Source organism: Callorhinus ursinus, unplaced genomic scaffold, assembly GCF_003265705.2.
Source record: "Callorhinus ursinus isolate GAN/ISIS: 27379988/994484 unplaced genomic scaffold, GSC_fseal_2.0 scaffold9, whole genome shotgun sequence".
Taxonomy (NCBI): Eukaryota; Metazoa; Chordata; class Mammalia; order Carnivora; family Otariidae; genus Callorhinus; species Callorhinus ursinus.
Window position 1 is genome coordinate 27863411 of NW_027397071.1, and position 21179 is coordinate 27884589.

General features: G+C 39.1%; 1 pseudogene; it reads left to right on the plus strand.

Annotated features, from left to right (window-relative positions):
* Positions 1-9308: 9308 nt before the first annotated feature.
* On the plus strand, positions 9309-9402 carry LOC112824704 (U6 spliceosomal RNA; annotated as a pseudogene).
* The last annotated feature ends 11777 nt before the right edge of the window (positions 9403-21179 follow it).

Consider the following 21179-nt stretch of genomic DNA (forward strand, 5'->3'; position numbering starts at 1 on the left):
TTACTTTCTTGAATTTCCTATGAATTCAAACATATTAAAACATTATGTCTACATTTATTAGTTGTTTTAAGCTGATGAAATGATCTGAAATATCTAGTTTATCAGTATCAGAATTCCCTTCCACTAATTTTGAAAATTCAGTGTGTGTGTGTGTGTGTGTGTGTGTGTATGTGTGTGTATTATTTCAAAATATTTTATTTAGCTTTTATATATGACTGGTCATTTTTGATAGTGTCTTGTTCATTGTTCACATACCTTGATTTTTTTCTCTTTTTTAAACATTTCATTCATAGTTACTTTATATTTTATAACTAATATGTTCAGAACGCTAAAGGCCTAGGGGTTTAAACTTATGGTTTGTTTCTGCTCACCCTCCTAAATAGTTGAGTATTTCTTCATGTGTTCAGTAATTTTTTTTATTATGAGGTCATATTTTGTTGAACTTCTTCTGTGGACATCTTGAGGGCCTAACCTGGGGGTGCTTTCCTTGAGAAAAAAAAAACTGGTACTTGCTCCTGGTGGGTACTGTTGGATGCAAGTAATTTGATACCACTCAAATATAATATTTCAGCTTCAGGTTTCTCTGGATGAATGGATAGTATACATTTGAAATTGCAACCCGAATGATAGCAGATCTGTGGGGCCAATTATTAGGAGAAACTGTTATAGTGTGTATGTGTGTGTGTACACACACACACACACACACACACATTCGTGTATGTTCCGCCTAGAGTCCTGATGAAGGCACACAGATTTCTGAGAGGTTTCTATTGCTACTATGAAGATGTTTTTAATGTCTTTTTAGTAGTGCTGTAGCACTGTTGAGGTCCCAAATTAATGAAGTCTAGATCTCATGGGTCCTTTACTGGGTTGTAGCTGTGAGTACATATCCTAGATGTGTTGGGTAAAGAAAAATACATCAAGTATATCCAAGAACAGATGAAATAGCATATTAATAGAAAAGTAAAATAATTCCTTAAGCCAGATATAATACAGAGGTCAGGCAGGTAATGCAAAGGCATGAAGTTGCTAAAAGTAAGATAATAAGAGGTGGTAGACACACTGTCTGAAAGATTAAAATTTAAATTTAAAAAAGAAGATGGCCAGGAAAACATCTCCCAGAAGTATTTGACTCAGAGACTACCAGTTTTTGACCTCTGCTGATACTCAACTCATACCTTGAAAATATACTTTAAGTAGGTACTTAAATATGTACTAATATTTCCTAATATACTGTAACAGCATTCAATTTGACATCTATATGTGATCTATAACAGTCTGGCTTGCTTAGGCTCATGTATTTAAAAAACCTATGCTTGGTATAGGCTTTGTTCTACATTTCTTTTTGCAAGATGAGAAACCTCTTTAGCATACATTAAAAATAATGGTCATGGAGCAAGGATTTCCTAATTATAGTAAATTGAAGGAGTTTGGATAAAGGATCAATTCCATAAATTAGGGATTCTAGAGGCTAAAATTAGCAGTATTCATGATTTAGAGAACAAAAGTTACTATTAAAACATTGTGCATAAAATGCTTCCACGCTAATCCATATTATATGATGATGAGAGAAATGAGGTGAAATAGAAGATTAATGAAAAAATCAATGGTAATTTCTGTCTTCTTACTAAATAAGAGTCGATTTGTATCATCACTATTAGCATCTAAGTATAAATGGGAATAAGATCAGGTCTAGAGGGAAAAGTTGTGTTGAATTTTATGGCTCAATGTAGGCAAAATGTAGTGCTTAATTCTACAGCTTTCCACTTATGTCGTGGCCACACACTATTTTTTCCATCTCTGGACTAGATAGATATTCAGTCAATTCTTTCTATATCAAGAAAAAAATGCTGCAGAAATATATTTCTTACTTAATTTCTACTATTCTTTTAAATGGTAGTTTGCAGAATGCATCTGGGTGTACAGCTAATGACCCATGAGCAATAAGCAACTGTTTAAGTAAAATGCACTATGAAAAAGCTTTTACCAAACAGCATTTTAATATTTTAAATAGATTTTTCCATTGCAGGCTCTTTGTAACTGGATTAGTTCTCTGATGTGTTCTGACAGAGCTGTGGTTAGGGATACTCCATTAACTTTGTCTGTCATCTTATTTTCCCTAGTATCCAGCAGAACACCCTTATATTTCATAATTTGTATTGCTATCAGTGCTGATTTGTAAATGTGCAAATTATAATTAACAGTGGCTACTACTTCTATTAAATATTAAATCATTCTTGCAGCTTATATTTTCCACAGCAGATGGAGCCCTATGGTATGCAAATAGACTTTCCTTACATTGTCAGCAATTTTTAACCTATATTTTAGTTTAAAGAATACATTTTTCCCATTTGCTTTATGTTTTCTGTAGCATTTAGGTTAATATTTATTTACTGCAGATTTTCTTTCTACCAATAAGAATTTCATGGACTATTACATCCCAGCACTGTGGTTTTGTTTCCCTTCATTAATAGCTCCTTAATCATCTAGCTTGCTTGTAAGTATGAGAGCTTGTTATTTGTACTGATACTGCAGTATTGCATAAGAAGCATTTAGTTATATTTTAATATGTACAGCAGAAGCAGAAATGTTGGATACACCATTGTAGGTTTTAATTTGAAATCCAATCTATGTGCACATTTTTCCCCCCAGAATAAGCAAACGCATTTAAGGTTTTATATTGTGTCTTAAACATTCTATTAAATGTCATCAGCCGATTCAGGAAAATGTATTGCAAAAATATTAGAGAAGTATAAAATGTGTAAATGTAATAGATGCTTGGGACATGGAGAGGAATGTAAAAGTCCAGCATTTATCAGGTAACCATAAACCACTAAGAAACATTGATAGAAAGTAACATTCTTATGATATATAGTATCTTAAGCATGAACTCTTATTTCTGGTATTTATTGCAGTGCTGTTGTATTAAAAAACACTAATCCAGAATTACTGCAACCTCTCCTAACTGTGGATTGCTAGAGTATGAATATTTTGGTTGCGGAGCAAGTTCTAACTTTCTTAACAATGAAAGGATATATACTCTTTAAACCCGCTGGAATCAGAGGGTTGTTTCCTTGACAGGTTTTTAATGGCAAGTTAAGACTGCCGGGGAAACCATAGAACTCAAAGGCATTAACTGACAAATTAAGCAAAGAGTAATGAAAACTTCGATGTGTTTGAATCATCATTCATTGAACTGTAATTGCCTTAGCAGCAGAAAATTAAATTGTAACAAGTAAGGGTCTTGACACTTCCCGCAATTTCTAAAAAAAAAAAAAAGAAAAAGTTTGTGCATGCCATGGAGGATAAACAGCAGTCACATGAAATACCGGATGAGAGTCTTTTTAATTAATTAATTTTATTTATTTATTTTTTGGAATCAGTCACTCAATAAGACACACAAGGTTATTATAACAGTCTGTTTTTTGGATTCTTTAACATTGAAAATTTTGGTCTGTATTAGATAATAAAGTTATAAATAGGGTCTTATTCAAGGTATAGGGCCTGTTGGTTTATGGAAACAAGTAGAAATGACTTGCCAATTATATGCTCTCCTTCTACCTCCTCCACATCTTGGGGGAGGAAGAGATCGGGAATATGCAGGATAATTTTTTTTTTTTTTTTAGATTTTGCCTTTATGCGTGTCATTCAGAGGTCCAGTTGAAAGCATATTCATTCATTTGTGACTGGCCAAAGAAAGTAATCTCCAAGTAGCAGGTGTTTCTTGCAAGAAAAGAAATATCTTTGTTGTTGTTAAGTGGTATGAATACTAGAGAGTGTACAGGGTCCTCAGAAAAGCCTATCTGTTTCTCTGTGGATATCCTATAGGAGTCAAAACAGAGACTACACAAGGCTTTATAAAACAACATTTTAGATTAATTGAAAGTTATAGTTATGGAACCCATAAGAACAGCCTGACCAACCTCTCCGTGAACTATAGAGATTGTGAATTTCCCAGCAGATAATGCTTCAGCTTTGGGTGGGAAGCTGTGATGAATGTTTGAGTGGGAAAATATGTGTCTGAGTTAGAGCATCTGCTTTCATTACTTAGTTTTCAAGAGGACATTGCGAGTCAAGGAAATGAGTGGGTTTTATCCTGGAAAAGATCCAGGGGAAACTAGATCTTCTGAAGTCAAAGGAAGAGGAGATTTCGGCAGCTCCGATTTCAGGAGTGTTGGGCAAGACTGAGTGGGGTGAGGGCTCACCATGTTGGTCAGTGGTGAGCTCTGCTTATCTGGGAACAGTGTCCTCCCTCAGCACTGTGGAGCCTTGTTCAGGGTTAATTCATTTTAAAACCTCCCATGGAAATCTTCCAAAATGAGGTGCCCTAAGATAATACCTTTGCCTCAGGAAGCCATGCTTAACAGGGATCTCCTGAAGAGAAGGCCTCCACAGGACATTCGTAAAAGCCTGGATGAAGGAGCCTAATGGGAACATGGAGCACAAAAAGGAACTGGGCTCGGGTGTGCAATTGCAGATTCGAAGTTTAGGGAAGACTCTCCATAAAGAGACTAATTCTCAAGGTCAAGTAATTTCAACGCTTCATAAGCCATCTATGTTCGGAGGGGATTTGCATACTATTCAAATAGTCTGTATATTTCTATAGTTGGAAAAAATAAGACTTAGTGCAATAGTGACAAATACAGCTTGTGTTCATATCCATATGAAAATCTATCACAGCAATGGAGACAGTCTGGCTAGTTTTTATCCCCTCTTCATTTAGGGGCAAAGGCTAAGTAAGGATGGAGGCTGGGCTGGAGTGGAGAAAGAGGGGGGATGGGATATTTCTGGATGAACCAGATAAAAGGCTGCTTTGTTTTGTTTGAAGGCCTATGGCAGCTTTTGGGGACCTTATGCTATCAGTAACTTCTCATATTTGCTAAAGCCAGTGTCCTATCTGGACATCACTTCCTTTTCTGTGTTTCTTTGTATCTTTAGCCAGCAATACCTACACAACCAGGTTAAGGTCTCCTGGTTTCCTATGAAAACTCCAATACTAGAGAGGAGGGGGGTGGGGGGATGGGTTAGCCTGGCGATGGGTATTAAAGAGGGCACATTCTGCTGGAGCACTGGGTGTTATACACAAACAATGAATCACGGAACACTGCGTCAAAAACTAATGATGTAATGTATGGTGATTAACATAACATAATAAAAAAAGTAATAAAAAAAATCTGTTATCAGATTTTTTAGCCATGAGGCTAAAGTAGAGAGTGGACCAAGTGGAATTCACAGTTCATTCCCATTTTGTTGGATCCTCCTTTCTGGTAAGACTTTCCCCTCAACCTCCTTCAAGATGCCCAATTACAGCTGTCTTTCCCTGACATACCTCACCCTTCAATCAACCTCTTCTTGTCCTCATCTAAGTATATAATTTCTGTGGCCCATGCCCACAGTACCTTGTTAGGTTTTTTTAATCTTGCCTGGTAAATTAAGCAAGCTGCTATTGACTGATAAGGGTCTTGGAATAACATTTGCCTTTTGGTAGAAATTTTATTTACATGGGCCAAGAGACCCTGTGCTAAGACCAGCAGGACAAGAGCATCCTTTGTTTCTCTTCCAATCATCAGTTTAGCTACTTTGACTACGAGGAGCTCTGGCCTTCTACCTAAAGTCCTGAGATTGTGTAAGACCCCCAAACCAGAGCCGCCTTTAAAAAACAAAGTTGAATAAACATGGCATATCCTCCAAAACAATGGTTGTCTAGGATCTGTGAACTTACACAAACCTAGATTAGGCTTAATAGAAAGTAAATAGTAAATCTAAATAAAATTACCCTGTAGGGGATCTAGCTTTGTAAAAAATGTGAACTCTCCTTGACCTCTTCATATTCCTCATGTTCCATTTGAATTTTTTATGGATTCTGCTTTTGAAAACTGAGTGTATTTGTTATAGATATGCATGTTCTCTGGAAAGCTTGACTTGAAAGAAACTCCATGCAACGAGCTTTGTTTCTGGTGGGATGCATGATCCAATAATTTGCAAAATGCTGTAAACACTATCTAATTTTTTTAATATATATATTTAGATTTTATTACTAGAGAGAGAAAGAGCGAGAGCTTGCAAGAGCACACAGGGAAGGGCAGAAGGGAAGGGAGAGGGCGAGGGAAAGGGACAAGCAGATTCTGCACTGAGCGCAGAGCCCAATGGAGGGATTGATCCCAGGACCTGAGATCATGACCTGAGTGGAAACCAAGAGTTGGACACTCAACTGACTGAGCCACCCAGGAGCCCCAACACTATCTAAAATTTGAGGGTTTGCAATGTACATTAGCGTAGTAAAGGCTCTGAGAAGTCCTGTAGTGAAAAAGCCTATTTGAATTTGTTTAACTCAACATTTCCTAAAGGCATATTCTTTTGTGCACAACATTCTCGGGGACTAGTTTTCCAGTTAACACAATTGTGGAGGATGGGGCAGGGCATGATGCTGTGGACATCTACTTGTACTCTAGTTATTTTAGTAGAAGCAAAGGGAGAAAATGTTATGTTGTAAGATGATGTAAGCAGCACCAGTAAACACACCCATATGTTTTCAACTCATTCATTTATTCATTAAGAATTTACTAAATACCATATAAACAATACTGAACCAGGAGTTGGGGATTTTCCCTAAAAACAAACAAGCAAACAAAACAAAACAAAAACCAAAAGCAACAAAAAAACCCTAATCCATGTTGGGAGACCCTTAGAAAATAAAAATATTCTAGATTGCACTTATGTGACTGAATCCATGATCAGTGGTGAGAAGCTGTCTTCCAGGGGTTGAGTCTCAACTTAGAGTTTGCAGGGAGTACTGGATGCTGATGACTGCTGCCTCATCTAAGCCACACTTTATGCAGACATCCAGACTCAGTAAAGAACATCTAAACAAAAAACATCCCTTCAGCGACCTTTCATTCTGTTAAAGTTTTGAGTTGGGAGTGATATTTCCTTTCTCTAATATTGGGAAGAGAGCATAGGACTTGGATTCGGAAGACTTCAGTTTGAATCCTACCTCTATCTTTCATAGCCCTGTGATTGGCTACATCCCTAATATTGCCAGTTATTGCCAGGATCCTGTTATTAATATTTTCCTGGACTGAATCTAGGAGGATCCTAAAGGGATCTAATGAAAATAGTTCTGTCCTTCATAAAATGTGAAAGTCTGGACAGATGTTAGGTATTGTTTCTATTATACTTTTATTATTTTTGATCTAATCAAAATAATCAATTTACAAGGCATTGTCTTAAATACGTTCCATTTATTTTCTCCCTTAATCTTTACAACAACTCTGTTAGATACTATAATTGTTCCATTTTACAGATGAGAAAAACTGAGGGTCCCAGAATTTAAATAATGGGTTTAAGTAAAACATGTACAAATTTTCAGTGTGTTAGATCTGTGCCACGTTCAGCAACTTTGGAATTTTTTTATTCAACTAATAATCACCTACTATCGTCTGTATATGGTTTCAAGTTCTATATGTACAGTAGTCAACAAAATGGACTGTATTTCTGTACTTGTGGAATTTAAATCCTAGTGAAGAAGGGAGACAATAAACATAGTATTTATACAGAATGTTAGAAAGTGATAAGTGCTATGGAGGAAAAATAGAATAGGATAAGACGTCATTGAGAGTGTGGGGAAAGGGGATGAAATAACTTTAAATAGGTAGGACAGAGTTTCCTATCAAGATGGTGGCTGTTGAGCAAAGATTTGAAGGAGTTGAGGGAATGAGTCATGTGGATATCAAAGAGAGGAATGTTCTGGTTAGAGGGGACGGATAGTGCAAAGGTCCTGAGGTGTGAATATGTTGGACATGTTTGAGGAACAGTGTTTCCAGTGGAACTGGAATAAAGTGAGCAAGGGGGAGGGTAGGAAGTTGGTCACAGAGGTCAGATCCCATAGGACTTGTAGACCACTGCCAGGGCTCTGGCTTGTGCTTTTCATAGAATGGGAGTTAGGGAAGAATTTGGAGCAGAGGAGGGCCATGATCTGATGTATATTTAGAAAGGATTTCTCTGGCCATTTTGTTGAGAATATACTATAGGGATTCAAGGTGGAAGCAGGGAAATAAAAAACTGCTCATTCCAGGTAGAGAATGAAGTGAATTAGAACATGCTTCCAAATCTCATTTGGTGTACATTAACTCAGTTAGTTCATTTTCCATATAGCAAAATGAGTAAGCTGGGGAGGCCTGTTTGAACACCCATTTATCTTGGCCAAATACTTTCTTCTAGCATCTTGGAGTCATTTATTTGGCCATGCTGGTGCTATAACCAAAATGAGTTTTTCTATAATAGTGACATAAATCCTTGACTTCCAACAGAAGGTTGGATTAAATAGGATTTTTTTGGAGGGTGGTGGTATATTCCAACTACTTCTTATCAAGACCAGTGTAATTTTCAATATAGACTAGGTAGTGGTTTGAAACATCATCTATCCAGATTCCATCTGATGGTAGAGTATAGGATTAATAGTGGATTATCATTAGAAGCCCATATCCTACCATGCAGAATTAGGATCAGAACCATGATCTTTTGAAAACAAATAATGGAATACTGCCACAGTGGGAATTTGAATTCATTTTGAGTAACCATTGATATTATCCCATCCCTAGCCTTCAGATCCATGCAACAGAGCCTAGATGGGGAATTTGATGCTGTTATTCTTATGGAACTGATAGAACTGGAAATCACATAAACTGTAGTAAGCTCATTTATTGATATTTGAATAACTTTATGGACCATGCTTGGGTTAATGATAGGGTAGAAATGCCATTAAAGCAGAACACTATTAGTTAATCCACTGGTGATGTGCATTAGTGATACTTGAAAATTGTACAGTGGTGAAGACTTTTGTAGTTTTAGCTCATCCCCCTATTAAGATTTGTAGGTGTTTTTTTACATGAACTTAATTTTCTCCCTTCACCCTCAGCGGATGACTCAGATCCCTTTAACCTACCAAGAGACATGTTCGAGAAGGCTTTCTGTTAATGGAACATGACTTCTGTGTTTTCTCTCAAAATGCAGCACAGTAGCTTTAGCATTACAAGTCTACTATGTGACCAAGAAGCATCCTCAGTTGAGATACAGATTGCAGAGTTTATTGGAAATGTGAAGCATACTTCCTTTATTTACTCTAGGGTTCATGATGGGGGGTAGAAGTACAGCAAAGAGAGGAGACTGTTCAAGAAAGTATTGGATTAATCTGAGGCCCTTCCCCTTCGTATCTGATTTATCTTTTGTCGAGAATTGATCAGTTCCTTCATGGAAGATATGCTCAGGAAATGGCAATCAGTTACCTGTTAGAAATATCCTTGGTGCTCACCTTGACGGGACGTATCCTAAAAAATTGGAATGGTACAGAGGAGATTAGCATGGCCCCTGTGAAAACAAATTCATGAAGCATTCCATATTTTTAAGCTAAACTTATGGTGTAAAAGTTACATATAGCAAATCATTAAGTTGTACACCTTAAAATACAAGGTTATGTGTCAATTATATCTCAATAAAACTGGAAAAAAGAGAAATATTTGTGTTTGGAGGCTGGAGGGAGGGCCAAAGGATCAGATAAGGCGGTCCCATCTTTTGAGTCTGTGGTCAGGAATTTAGCAAGAAACTGAACATGCAAAATGCTGTATTAAGCACATGTGTTGGTACCTGAAATCCAGCATCCTTTTTAAAACAAAGTGGTTAAGAGGGTATAAATGTTAGTATTCCATTGCCATCCCTGCCACCACAAATCTATAGCCCACTATTTTCCTACCATACATTTCCTAATGATGCTTCTGTTGATAGAAAGCCCCAGTCATTTTTTATTAATGGATGCTGTGACTTCTTCCCACTCTCTTTCCATTGGCACAGCATTTACTGATTAAGGATGCTGGGTGAGTCAGAATATTCCTTGCATAATGATTGGTTACTTGGAATGGGTACCAGCTCTTCCTTTGTGATAAAGAACAGTGTATATAAATAAGGGTAAGAGATTTTCTTGATGTTCAAGGTCTTTGGTCTCTGAGTTACAGACTATAAATTTCCTGGGCCACATTCTAGATGCAGAACTTCCACTGAAGTCAACAGAAGTTTAAAAAAAATTAATGGCAGCAAAATGCACTATTATTATTTATTATTTCTTTTTGACTGCTCTGAAGATAATTTGGTGCATAAAGTGTTGAAGAAGTTTTGGGTTTTTCCAGTGACTCATTTTCATGCAAATGTTTATCACATTTCTGGGTATTGTTTTCCTCTATCATATATATTTCCATCTTCCATGGGTAAATCAACATCTTCATCCATACTGCACATTCAGCGGCTGTAAATTCAGCCTGTATTCTCATTAAATGTTACGAATATGTGATTTTCATTTATGATTTTAGTGGGTGTTTCTGAAATTTCTACAGCAGCATCTGGCCAGGAAATAGTGTCTGTGAATCAGAATTACTACACCTAGTTTTATTTTTCTTCTGTATACTCATTTCTCTAATCCCTTCCTAGCCAACGGAAGACAATGTGAATTCTTTTCTATTCTAATTCTCAGAGACCCGCCTCCTCCCCCCCCCCAACTCATGTATAGACCTTAGGTTTGATTTTGCTGTTCCTGTTGTGCGTGTTTCAGGGAACAATGGAAGCAGATCCTGAGTCCCACCCCTTCTTCCCTTCCAGCACTCACATCTAAGCCACCACTGTGGTTTAATCAGACCGGTGCAACCACCTCTTAAGAGGTTTTTCACTATGTTCAGCTTCAGTCCCCTCTAATCTCTTGATGCCGCTGTTAGAATGATCTTTTAAAAACGCAGAGATTCTGCATCTCCCTGCTTAAAACCCTTATTGTCCTCAGGATAAAGACCAAATTCTTAGACCTGGCTCCTGGAGCTCTTCCTACTCTGGTCCCAACTTGCCCCTGAGGACCATTGTTCCACCCTCTGTCTTCCTCTATCCTCCATCCACAGGCCCAGCTTTCAGACCCCCACGTCATCACATTTTTCACCTCTGGGCCTTTGTACTTGGTCTTTCCTTTGCTTGGTTTACTGTTCCGCTTCAACTGCTCCCGAATATATCCTGCTCATCCTTCAGCTTAAACTCTCCTCTTCTGAGTGGCCCCTTTTACTGGCACCCAGGAGTTCTGCATTCCCACAGGATCCTGCCCTTGACCTTTCAAAATAGCCATCACTCCTGCGACTTTTTAGTGCCTATCTTCCCCAATAGAGAGCTCTCTTCGTGAGTCCAGTGACCCAATCTGTGTTGTGATTGCTTTGTCCCCAGCACCTTGCACATAAAAGGTATTTGGGCACCTAATGGGTATGTAATGAATGTTTGCTGACTACGCTTTAGTACTCTTCTACTACCGACCTCGGTTACTCTCTTCCACTATCGTTGCGTGTGTGTCTGTTTCCAAAGAGACAGTGGGCTGTTCTTTTTTTGAAATTGCACAGATACTCATTGTCTTTTATCCTTCTTCTCTGGACCAGCTTCCTGATGCTTGTTTTCAGTCTAAGAGCCCAGTTTGCTTTGGAGTGATTGAAACATCCATGGGTGAGGAGGAGACCACTAGCCTGAGAGGAGAGGCTTGAGTCTGAATTCGCCTAACATTAATTGGGCTTTAAACTCTGGGCAAATTGTTGAATCTCTGTGGTTATTATGAAAGGAACAAACTGGATACTGAGAAGCCATTTCGTGTACTTTAGTGGAGATTTAGTCCATTGTGCTGGGGTACAGAAGATAACATGATTAAAAGGTGAACAAATGGAAATTCAGAATATCTTATCACAGTGAATGCTAGATTTTGACTTAGGGCTGAGGACAGGCTGTCTGTTTCTTCTATCATGTGCCCTCTTTCCCATTGCTCTGTGATTCACAACTCTGGGCCATTATGACTCAGCAAGCTGATGGTGGACATACATGAAACATGCTCCCACATGGATTAGTGACAAGCCAGGGTAGTATATGGGTATGTGGTGGAGGTTGTGGGGGTCGGGTGGGGTGGTGGGGTGATTGTTATTGTCTACCATATAATCATAGTATCTTTCCTTATATAATAGTCACATTGCTGACGAGTGTTTAATGCATAATTAGTGAAAAGGTATAGGATTTAGAATTAGACCGATCAGGGTTTAAATTCTAGCTCCATCACCTTATTTTGTGTGTGTGTGTGTGTGTGTGTGAGTGAGAGAGAGAGAGAGAGAGAGAGAATGTCAGAAAGAGAGATGAATCAATCCAATTTGATTTCTATGAGTCTCAGTTTCCTCCTCCCACATTATGACAGTAACTCTGTCATAGATTTGTTTAAGGATTTTAAAAGATAATATTTATGAGTTATTTGTGTCCATTTAGCATGATCCTGTCTTGTGATAATACCATTCTCCTCTAGAGGAACTGTTCCTCTCTACTTAGTTCATGACCGTGATATAAGGGCTGCCAATCAAGTAGTGACTGGTTGCTCTATGGAAGCCCACTTCCAGTCTCCCCAAAGCAAGGGATCTGTAGATGAACTGAGCCTGAGCAATCCAAATATAGTCCTAGATCTTTGAAACTGAGGCTCAACTGAGGCTTTCTGGTGGTGGAGCGAGAAAATGCAGACTCAGAAGCTGCTGGCAGCTGGAGTGCGAGCTCCTCAGAGCCGAATGACAGAAGACCCGGATGGATGGAGGGGAGGTGACGGAGAGGAAGGGTCCTGGTACCATCCCATCTTTCATTCTAGTCTTTCCCAGTAACACTTTTCCTTTTCCTTGTCACCAGAGTCAATAAATTCACCTTTTTGCGTAAGCTGGCTCAAATTGCACGCCTGTAATTTACATATCAAAGAGTCAGGACTAATAGAGTAGCATACTGTAGCTCCTGAGGGGACCCTAGTTCTCTTCTTCACACAAATATGGTCTTATTTTTTTGTTTCCTCCTAGGATAAGCCCAGGTATTATGCGTTGAAAAAACCAAGAATTTCTATATTCTGAATTGCAAGTCTTTAATATATTAATGCTCTTTCCTTTTGATTTCCCTCACAGATTTAACTACTAATCTAAACAATATTTTTTTATACTTTGGGTACTTTGAAAATATAACAGATGTGGATATTTCAATATGTTAATGTATACTACTGCAGAGTATAAAATTGGTATAATATTTCTAGGTGGTGCTTTTGTAATAAGTATCCAAAAGTTTTGTTTATACTTTTTTACTCATGAATTCCATTTTTGGTACTCCATCCTGTTGAAATAAGCCTGGATGTGAACAATGCTGTATGTACAAGTTTATTTATTGTAGCTTAATGTGTAAGGATGAAAATAAAACAACTTAATGAAATGTTCAAATTTTAGGGGTTATTTAAATTCCATGCAGCCTTTTAAATAATTTTTATGATATTTGATGACATGAGAAAACTGATATATTTTTCAGAAAAAATAGAGGCCGTAAAATAGTGTATATAATATAATTCTGATTTGCAGTACACACACACACACACACCCCCCCAAGTGTGTGTGTGTTCAGAGCTATATAGCAAAAATACCAGCAATGGTTCTTCCCTGGGCAATTGCATTACTTAGTGTATGGAAGACATTGTGATTGATTCCCCAGCATCCATCCCATTATCCCCTCCCTACCTCTACACCATGTGCAGCAGCCATGCAATTTGGTGAGGTTGACCTTCACCTTGAGTTCTATGGGTGGTCAATCATTGTGTGAGATCAATCAGCATGATCCCATCCCTCTAGTGATGGTTATTAGGTTAGGTGTGGACACATAATCCAGGCATGAGCCATTTAGTGAAAAGCATTATCTTGGCATTAATGTCTGGTTCAGAGATAGATAATTTCATTGGATCTAATCAGAATTGAAAGACTTTTAGTTGGGTGGGAGATATACCCAGTCTCTCTCCCTGACACGGATAAGTACACACCTGGAGTTCCAGGTGATACTGGAAGAGATTTTGTGGTCTTAGGGGAAAGCTGGCCTTGAGTGACCTGACACAGAGAGGACAGAGCAGAGTTGTCATGAGACCTTTTATGTGGCAGCATTGTCACATCTCGTAATCATAACATTAAAGTCTGCCCTGATTTTAGAATGAGCTAACATATTACCCAATTAATTAGGCTAGGTGGCATTGAGGTTTTCATTACATGAAAATAAACAGACCAAACTTAAACTAAGTGGTTTTCATTTATTTTTTTCTTTTCCATTATTTGTAAAGATTTTTTGCATTGAACACGTTTTACTTTTATAATTAAAAAATTATTTATTATAAAAATTGCTATTAGCCAAAAACTGGCAAAGACCCATTAAATCAGCGTGTGTTCTCTCCTTTCTCACTCTCCCCCTTCTTCTGAACCTCTTTCAGTTCTCTTCCCCAAATTCCCACAAGAGCCAGAGAAGCCAAAAAAATGTCAAAATTTTGTCACTCCATTAATTAGGAGACTTGAATTGGGTGAGGCACAACCTACATTCTGTGAAATTGATTGGCAAGTGACTGGCAGAGCTACCTTCTTGTTAACGGGGCAATGGCAGAGATGAGATGATCACCACTGTTTATCAGCATGTGGCTCATTCTCCATCTATGGAAACCTGGGAGGATTCACAGAGACACTGGTTATCATATGCTGACCAAAGAAGCTCCAAAGCCAGGCTCTAGAAGTCCCTTGCCAAATTTGGCAGTGTGGTCAAAGGACGAAACCCCACGAGCAATGTGGATTGCAAAAGCGAAAGTAGATTTAGCTTACACATATATTCACATCTAATGAGTTGCAGTCAAATCAAATTGGTTACAATTTATAAGGCATGATGCATTGGAGAGGGGGTACTTTTTGAGGGAAGTGAGCCTGTAGCAAATGGTGAGCATGGAGAGAAGTAGCTCAGAATTCTGTTGGGAAGGTGATTCAGAAATGGACCTGGGGACAAACAAGGGAGCCAGTGGTGGCATCTTTAAGGTATCAGGTGGACAGCTGCAATAAATCCTGCCGTGGGGAAGAAGAATGCTCCCTGGCAGGGTCTGTCTAATGATGGCACCCCATCTCTATTTCCCCACACCCCATTGCTCCTGGTTCCAGATTATATGCACCGTGGGGCTGCCATTAACTAGATGTGAAATCTTAGGCCAGCCACTTAACCTCTCTGTCCTTGAGTTTTCTCATCTGTAAAAGGGCTGAGAGCAGGTCCAAAGTACTTCTAAGGACTCGGCCTGCTCTTTGGTTGGTCCATCCTTCTGTCCGCCTGCACGAAGCAGCCAATGAGGAAAACCTCGGGAGCCTGTGCCCTCTGCCACGCAGTGTTGATTCCCTGCTGGCGAGGAAGGCAGCCTCCCAAAGTGGTGCTCTCAGGGAGGCAGGGGGCTTTTGAAGTTGACGCTGCTCTCGTTGCAGCTGCTCTGCAGAGGGGAAAAAACCTGGATTTTAAAGAAGCAAATGGTCTTTTTTTTTTTTTTTTTTAAACAAAATTAACTCACAGCTGCAAGCAGCACAATGAAAGCACATTTTGAAATAATCAGATGCTTTTGGGGCCTCCTTCTGCTGCCAGAACAACTTCAGTCCGAGCTGCTGCGGGGCTGTCTGTCAAGGCTGCAGCCTCAGGCGCCAACTGTCCGGGGCCGAAGTGGGGCCTAAAGCTGTTGATGTCAGAAAAGAAGCTGAAAGTTTTATGATCTTGGGGACCCTAAAGGCCTCAGCTGTTTGTTTGTTGTTCTGTTCTCATTAGGATGCATTACATATATTTGAAAGGCATCTGACAACTAATAGGTTGTTTTTAAAGGGTCATTTCATGAAACACTTTTAAAAAAGGTTTAGTGGTTTTTTACATTCCATTTAATCAATGAATCTTTATTTTATAACAGTGATAAAATGTGAGCCCATGCAGTCTCTGAAAGGTGCTTGAGATGACCAAGGTCTAAAATCATGCCGGTTTCTGAATTTCCACCTGCACTCGGTACATTGATTTTAAGATAAGGCTGCTGTGTATTTAGAGTTGTTTACAGTACTCTACTCCACCATAATGTGTCTGCATGTGAATTTCTGCATGTTGTTCAGGCTGTTGAGCTGACCTCAGAAGAAAAAGAAGTAATGGAGTTGACTATTTTGAGAAAAGCTTCATGAGATACTTAACGTGTTGGAGAGGCAAACTTTGTCTAAGAGAATTAAGATCATCATCATGAGGAGCTGAAGGCCAAGAATCCCCTTGATGGCTAGGGCTGGGTGCAGGGACTTATAGTAAGGTAACCTCAGGGCAGATCCTTTCAGGGCCATCTATTAATGGTGTGACCCTAAGCAGGGCCTTGTATCTTCCAGATTTCTTGCCGTCACAACAGAGATAACAATCACTACCTTTTGTGATGGTGATGTCTTGAGGACCAAATAAGAGTGCATATATATAGTGAGCATACTCTCTGCTCATATCGAGTCTGGCCTGACAAACCTTTATTGAGCATTTACTAAGTTTTCAATAAATGCTTCCTTTTCTTTTTTTCAATTTTTAAAAAAGATTTTTTTTTTTTTGTGGGATTGAGAGAGGGAGAGAGAGAGAGCGTGAGTGAGCACACGAGTGGGGGGGTGCAGGGAAAGGGAGAAGCAGACTCCCTGCTGACCGTAGAGCCTAATGCAGGACTCAATTCCAGGACCCCAGGACCATGACCTGAGCTGAAGGCAGAAGCTTAACTAACTGAGCCACCCAGGCACCCTCCTTTCCTTTATTTTAAAGCCCAGATTTAGCTGTCAAATCTCAGGAGGATGAATGGGGTTAGCATTTTCTGAAGATTGGAAGAAGAGATGTAGGACAAATGAAAAGCAATCCTGGGCAGAAAAGAATGGGCTTTTTCACTTCAAGGTTCAAATATCACTAAGTTCAAAAAAGTTTTTATATAAACTAAGGGATGTTCTATATTTACCAGGTTTTAAAGGAAAACTAGGAAAAAATTGAAACTGGTCTCACCTCTTGAGATTGCGGTTTTCAAAGTAAACCATGTGTTTACACGTCAGAGCAAGGAACCTGGCTGTGATTGGAGGATAATTCCTTTGTTCTTATTATAATTAATAATGATGATGCTATCTTATTTTGGATTTTGAAGACAGCCAGACTATTACTGTCATAATTAAGAGTATTGGCTAGAACTCATTCGTGTTGTTAAGGCCCGAGCCTGCCTTTCTTTAATTGGGCAATTGTAACAGCAATGATAATAATAATGTCATAGTTGTTCTAAGCTCTGTACATATAACTCATTAAGCAACCCCTTGTGGTAGTTGGTTTCTTGTCCCCTTTTACAAATGAAGAAAGAAACTGAGACGCAGAGAGATTTTAAATGACTTGTCCAAGAGCCTACAGCTTAGTGGTAGAGGCAGAATTTGAAGAAAGGCAGTTGGCTTCAGTGTCTGCTTAACCCACTTATTATACGATCATTTTCTTAACTCTGCGTTACGTGTTGTCACAAGCTATCTTGAATCATGATAGTTCATCTTAAATACCTAAAATCTGGGTTACATATTTATAGTTTGGAACAAATATTTTCCTTGAAGTTTGCGGTGGTGTTAACAATTGGTATCTAGAGAAGGTATGTTTAGGAATTTACCAATTCTTCTATTATGCATATGGAAGGGGACACGCAATATTTTTTATTGTGATGTTGCTGTTTGGTTTCTTGGCAAATTGGAGAAAAGTCCATCCTGTCAAAGGATGTCAGCCAGTCATAAGTCAAAAACTCATTCGCAAATACACCCGTTACATTGTGAACACAGTACAAGGTGTGACTTCAACAGAATAACAAGAATTTCCCTTTGACAAACCTTCATTACTCTTTAGAAACTTAAGGGTTAATGAGTCTTGTCACCTAAACACTGAAGGAACAAAGAAGCTGAGAATCAGGGAATCCATGCCTGTGTCTGCCATAAGTAAAACCCAGTACACCATTCTGTTCCTAAATATCTTTCAAATCCATTTCCTCCACCCAGTCCTGGCCCTTTACTTCCCCTGATCCTAACTCAGATCCTTATCACTTGCTCCTACTGCATTGCAATAGCCTTCTACTAGGTTGCTCTTCTTTCAGTATCTTACATTTTATTTTACATACTCTTTCCAGTTGATCCTGATGAAACAGAATAATTACCCCTTTCTGTTGCCAAGAACCTTCCCCTGACTCTTTACCTCCACCTAATAAAACTTGAACTCTTTAGGATGACATATAAGGCCCTCTACAAAATCCTCTGCCTAGTTTTCCAACCCTTTCTTCCCTGATACACTGTGCCCTTCCTGCTTTACCCTTTCAAGCATGTACAATGCCTTTTCCGCTCTTGTCTGGTGCGAGAAATCCAGTGAATGTTTTCAGACTGAATGGAACCATCACGTCATTGGAGAATCCTCCTTTGACCACCTCCTTATTTGTCTCTTAGAAATGATTCTCTCACCTCTGTGCTTCCATTACACTTTATACAGACCTTTATTATAGCCCTTCCCATGGTGTTTTGTAATTCTTTGACTACATCTCCATCTTCCTCACTGGAGGGGAGGACTCTGTAGGGTAAGGATTGCGTCTTCATGCTCTATCTGCAGTATCTAACGCAGTGTCTGACGGAAAGGGTATTCAATAAATGATTGTAGATGCAGGGATGAATGGATCACTGAATGATGGAACAAATTATACTGCTCAAATAGAGAATTTTGGAAGTTTTCTCTAAGCTTCTTTAATGAACTCACTTAAATATCGGTTCAGGTAGAATGGACACATGACATGGACTAGATGGCACAAAGTCTGGGTCTAGTCCAAGACTGTCCCAATTTGGTCCGGTGGCCTCGGACAGATCGCATAACCTATCAGTGCTTCCAGTGTCTTAATCCAGAAGATAAGGATACAGATATATGAACCCTCCAGGGTTGCCATTAGGATTGAATAAAAAGAATTCATGGTCAAACTGCTTTTGAAAAGTATAGATAAGGCATGTCAGCAAAGCTTCTAATGACCAGACCTCTTCTGTCTAATTCTCTGTCAGGGAGGCATAACATATATATGTTTCTGTGCTCCTTAGCTCGTGGTCATCTGCTTGTCTTTTTAATTGCTCTGGGTCATTGAAGGTGCTCTAGAAGGTTACTTATAGCCGGTCAGTATGCTTACAAGCAGAACCTAGACTTGCAAAGAGATCCTTAGAAAATATAGTACACTTTCAGTACAAAAAGAGCATGCCTATATTAGACCATCAAAAGTCAAAGGCATAATTTGAAATGATGAACGTATCCATTTTAAGTTACACATTACTTTGCATAGTTAATATCACTGTAATTAGTCATAGTTCCTATAATTTATTGAAAAAGATGCTCATCCCCTCTAGTGTACTACAGTGATGAATGTTGTGAGGGCAACTTTGGAAGCTGGAATCAAGAAAATGAGTAACAGTTGGAGAATTAGTATGTAAATCAGTAATACCCTTTCTTCTTCATTTTGAAACCAGGATTTTCATGACACGCTGCAAAATCAGAGAGCTCCCACAAGTTAGAGCTGTCACCACACCCCACAGAACTAGGCAGGCCGCTTCAACTGTAGGAAATGTTTAAAATCCTCTCAAACATTTGAGTAAATCTCTAGTAAATATTTAAACTCTGTATAACTAGTCACAAATAAATTAAGCTGATTTTATGCAGTCTCTCTAATTAGAAGGGCACAGCATTTGTTGAAACGTGATTAGTATTATTCATTAAGCAAAAAATTCTCATTTGTATCTTATTATCACTATTCTGCATAAACCAACACAATTTGTCATGAACTCCCTCATTTGCTGTATCCTCAAAAAGCAGATTATGCTTATTTTTCATTTGGACAGTGGAAAATCAAGCCAGGTGTTTGGCAGCACCAGAGTGTTCAGGTGTAACTGTGCCAGTGATGGAACATTACGAGCAGCGTGGATGAAGAATGAGGCATGGAGAATCTTGGGACTGAGGTGCCTTGAGGCCCATCCCTTCTGAGTGCCCCTGCTGATGAGACAGGTGTTGTAAGGGGCTGCTGGGAGGGGAGAGGGAAACAGCAAAGAAACTTTTTTGTCATGTCAGATCTTTTCCCTTCCGTCGGAATCTGGAAATGCTTGCTTGAATTCCTGCAGCATTCAGGCTATGGGCCTGTGCGGTGTGAAAAGCACAAACAGCCATATCTTTGTTTAAAATATTTCCAGAGCAGAAAAATGCAGCTCCGTGATTTGTCTAGAACTGTCTGTGTGTCTAGACACATAAGCGCTGTACATATTTAGCTTTGCAGACTTCTAGATATTGACAGATAAGACAAAGACTCTGTTGTATTAGCTGGACAGAAAGGGACTGAGGGCTGCTTTTCCTCCTCTGCCATCTATTCGTTTTGTCTTTAAAATCTTCTTTATTCTCTGGCTCAGGTTAGAGGCTCCATTAGGGCTTGCGAAAGCAGCTGCTTTATGATTCTGGCAGAAATAGGGGTGCGAATGCAGTAAGGTCTATAAAAGAGTGGCACGATGATAGGAAATTATTTTTTAAGGTAGTAGTGGGCTTAAATATGCTCTTTCCAATCCTGTCTATTCTTAGGGAACTTTAGAACTATGAAGAACTGGATACTATTTGGCCTGTGTATCAGGTTGTCTCTGTTGTGTCTTTGTTCCTCTTTGATCCTTCACTATCCTCTCTTGTTTTTGTAAATACTCTGCTTTTCCCAGGCCTTCCTCCCTACTACTCCTGATGTGGTTGACTTTCTGGGAGACCAATGGTGTGGAATAGTGTGGGGAAAATATCCAACAAGATATTATTGGAGAAGATGGGGATATTGACCTAAAAACGTACACAGCAAAGGGGTGAGGTATGATTGTGGTCTCCAAATGTCTAGAGGGTCCTCGACTATGGAGTGGCTCCAAAACCCACTCTAAAGCAAGCAGGGGGAAGATACTGAGAGGCAAATTGTGACTCTGTTTGAGGAAGCACTCTGTCATAGAGGTGCCCAGACAGTGAATAGGCTGGCTTGTGAGGTGGTGAGCTCCCTATCACTTGAAATAGTGAAGCAGGGTTTGGCCTGGGAGCTTGATCTATAGGAGTAGCCAAGTTCCTTCCCAGTACTAATTTTGACATTTTTCTTTATTGGAAAGGTGATGTTCATTGGCCTCCATCGGGAAAACTGGGAGAATCCCCATGGTGATAGAATTTCAAACTATTCAGGAATCTCAATCTCTTGCTCTTCTGTGCCACACATTTTTTTTTTCCCCCAAAGATTTTATTTATTTGTCAGAGCG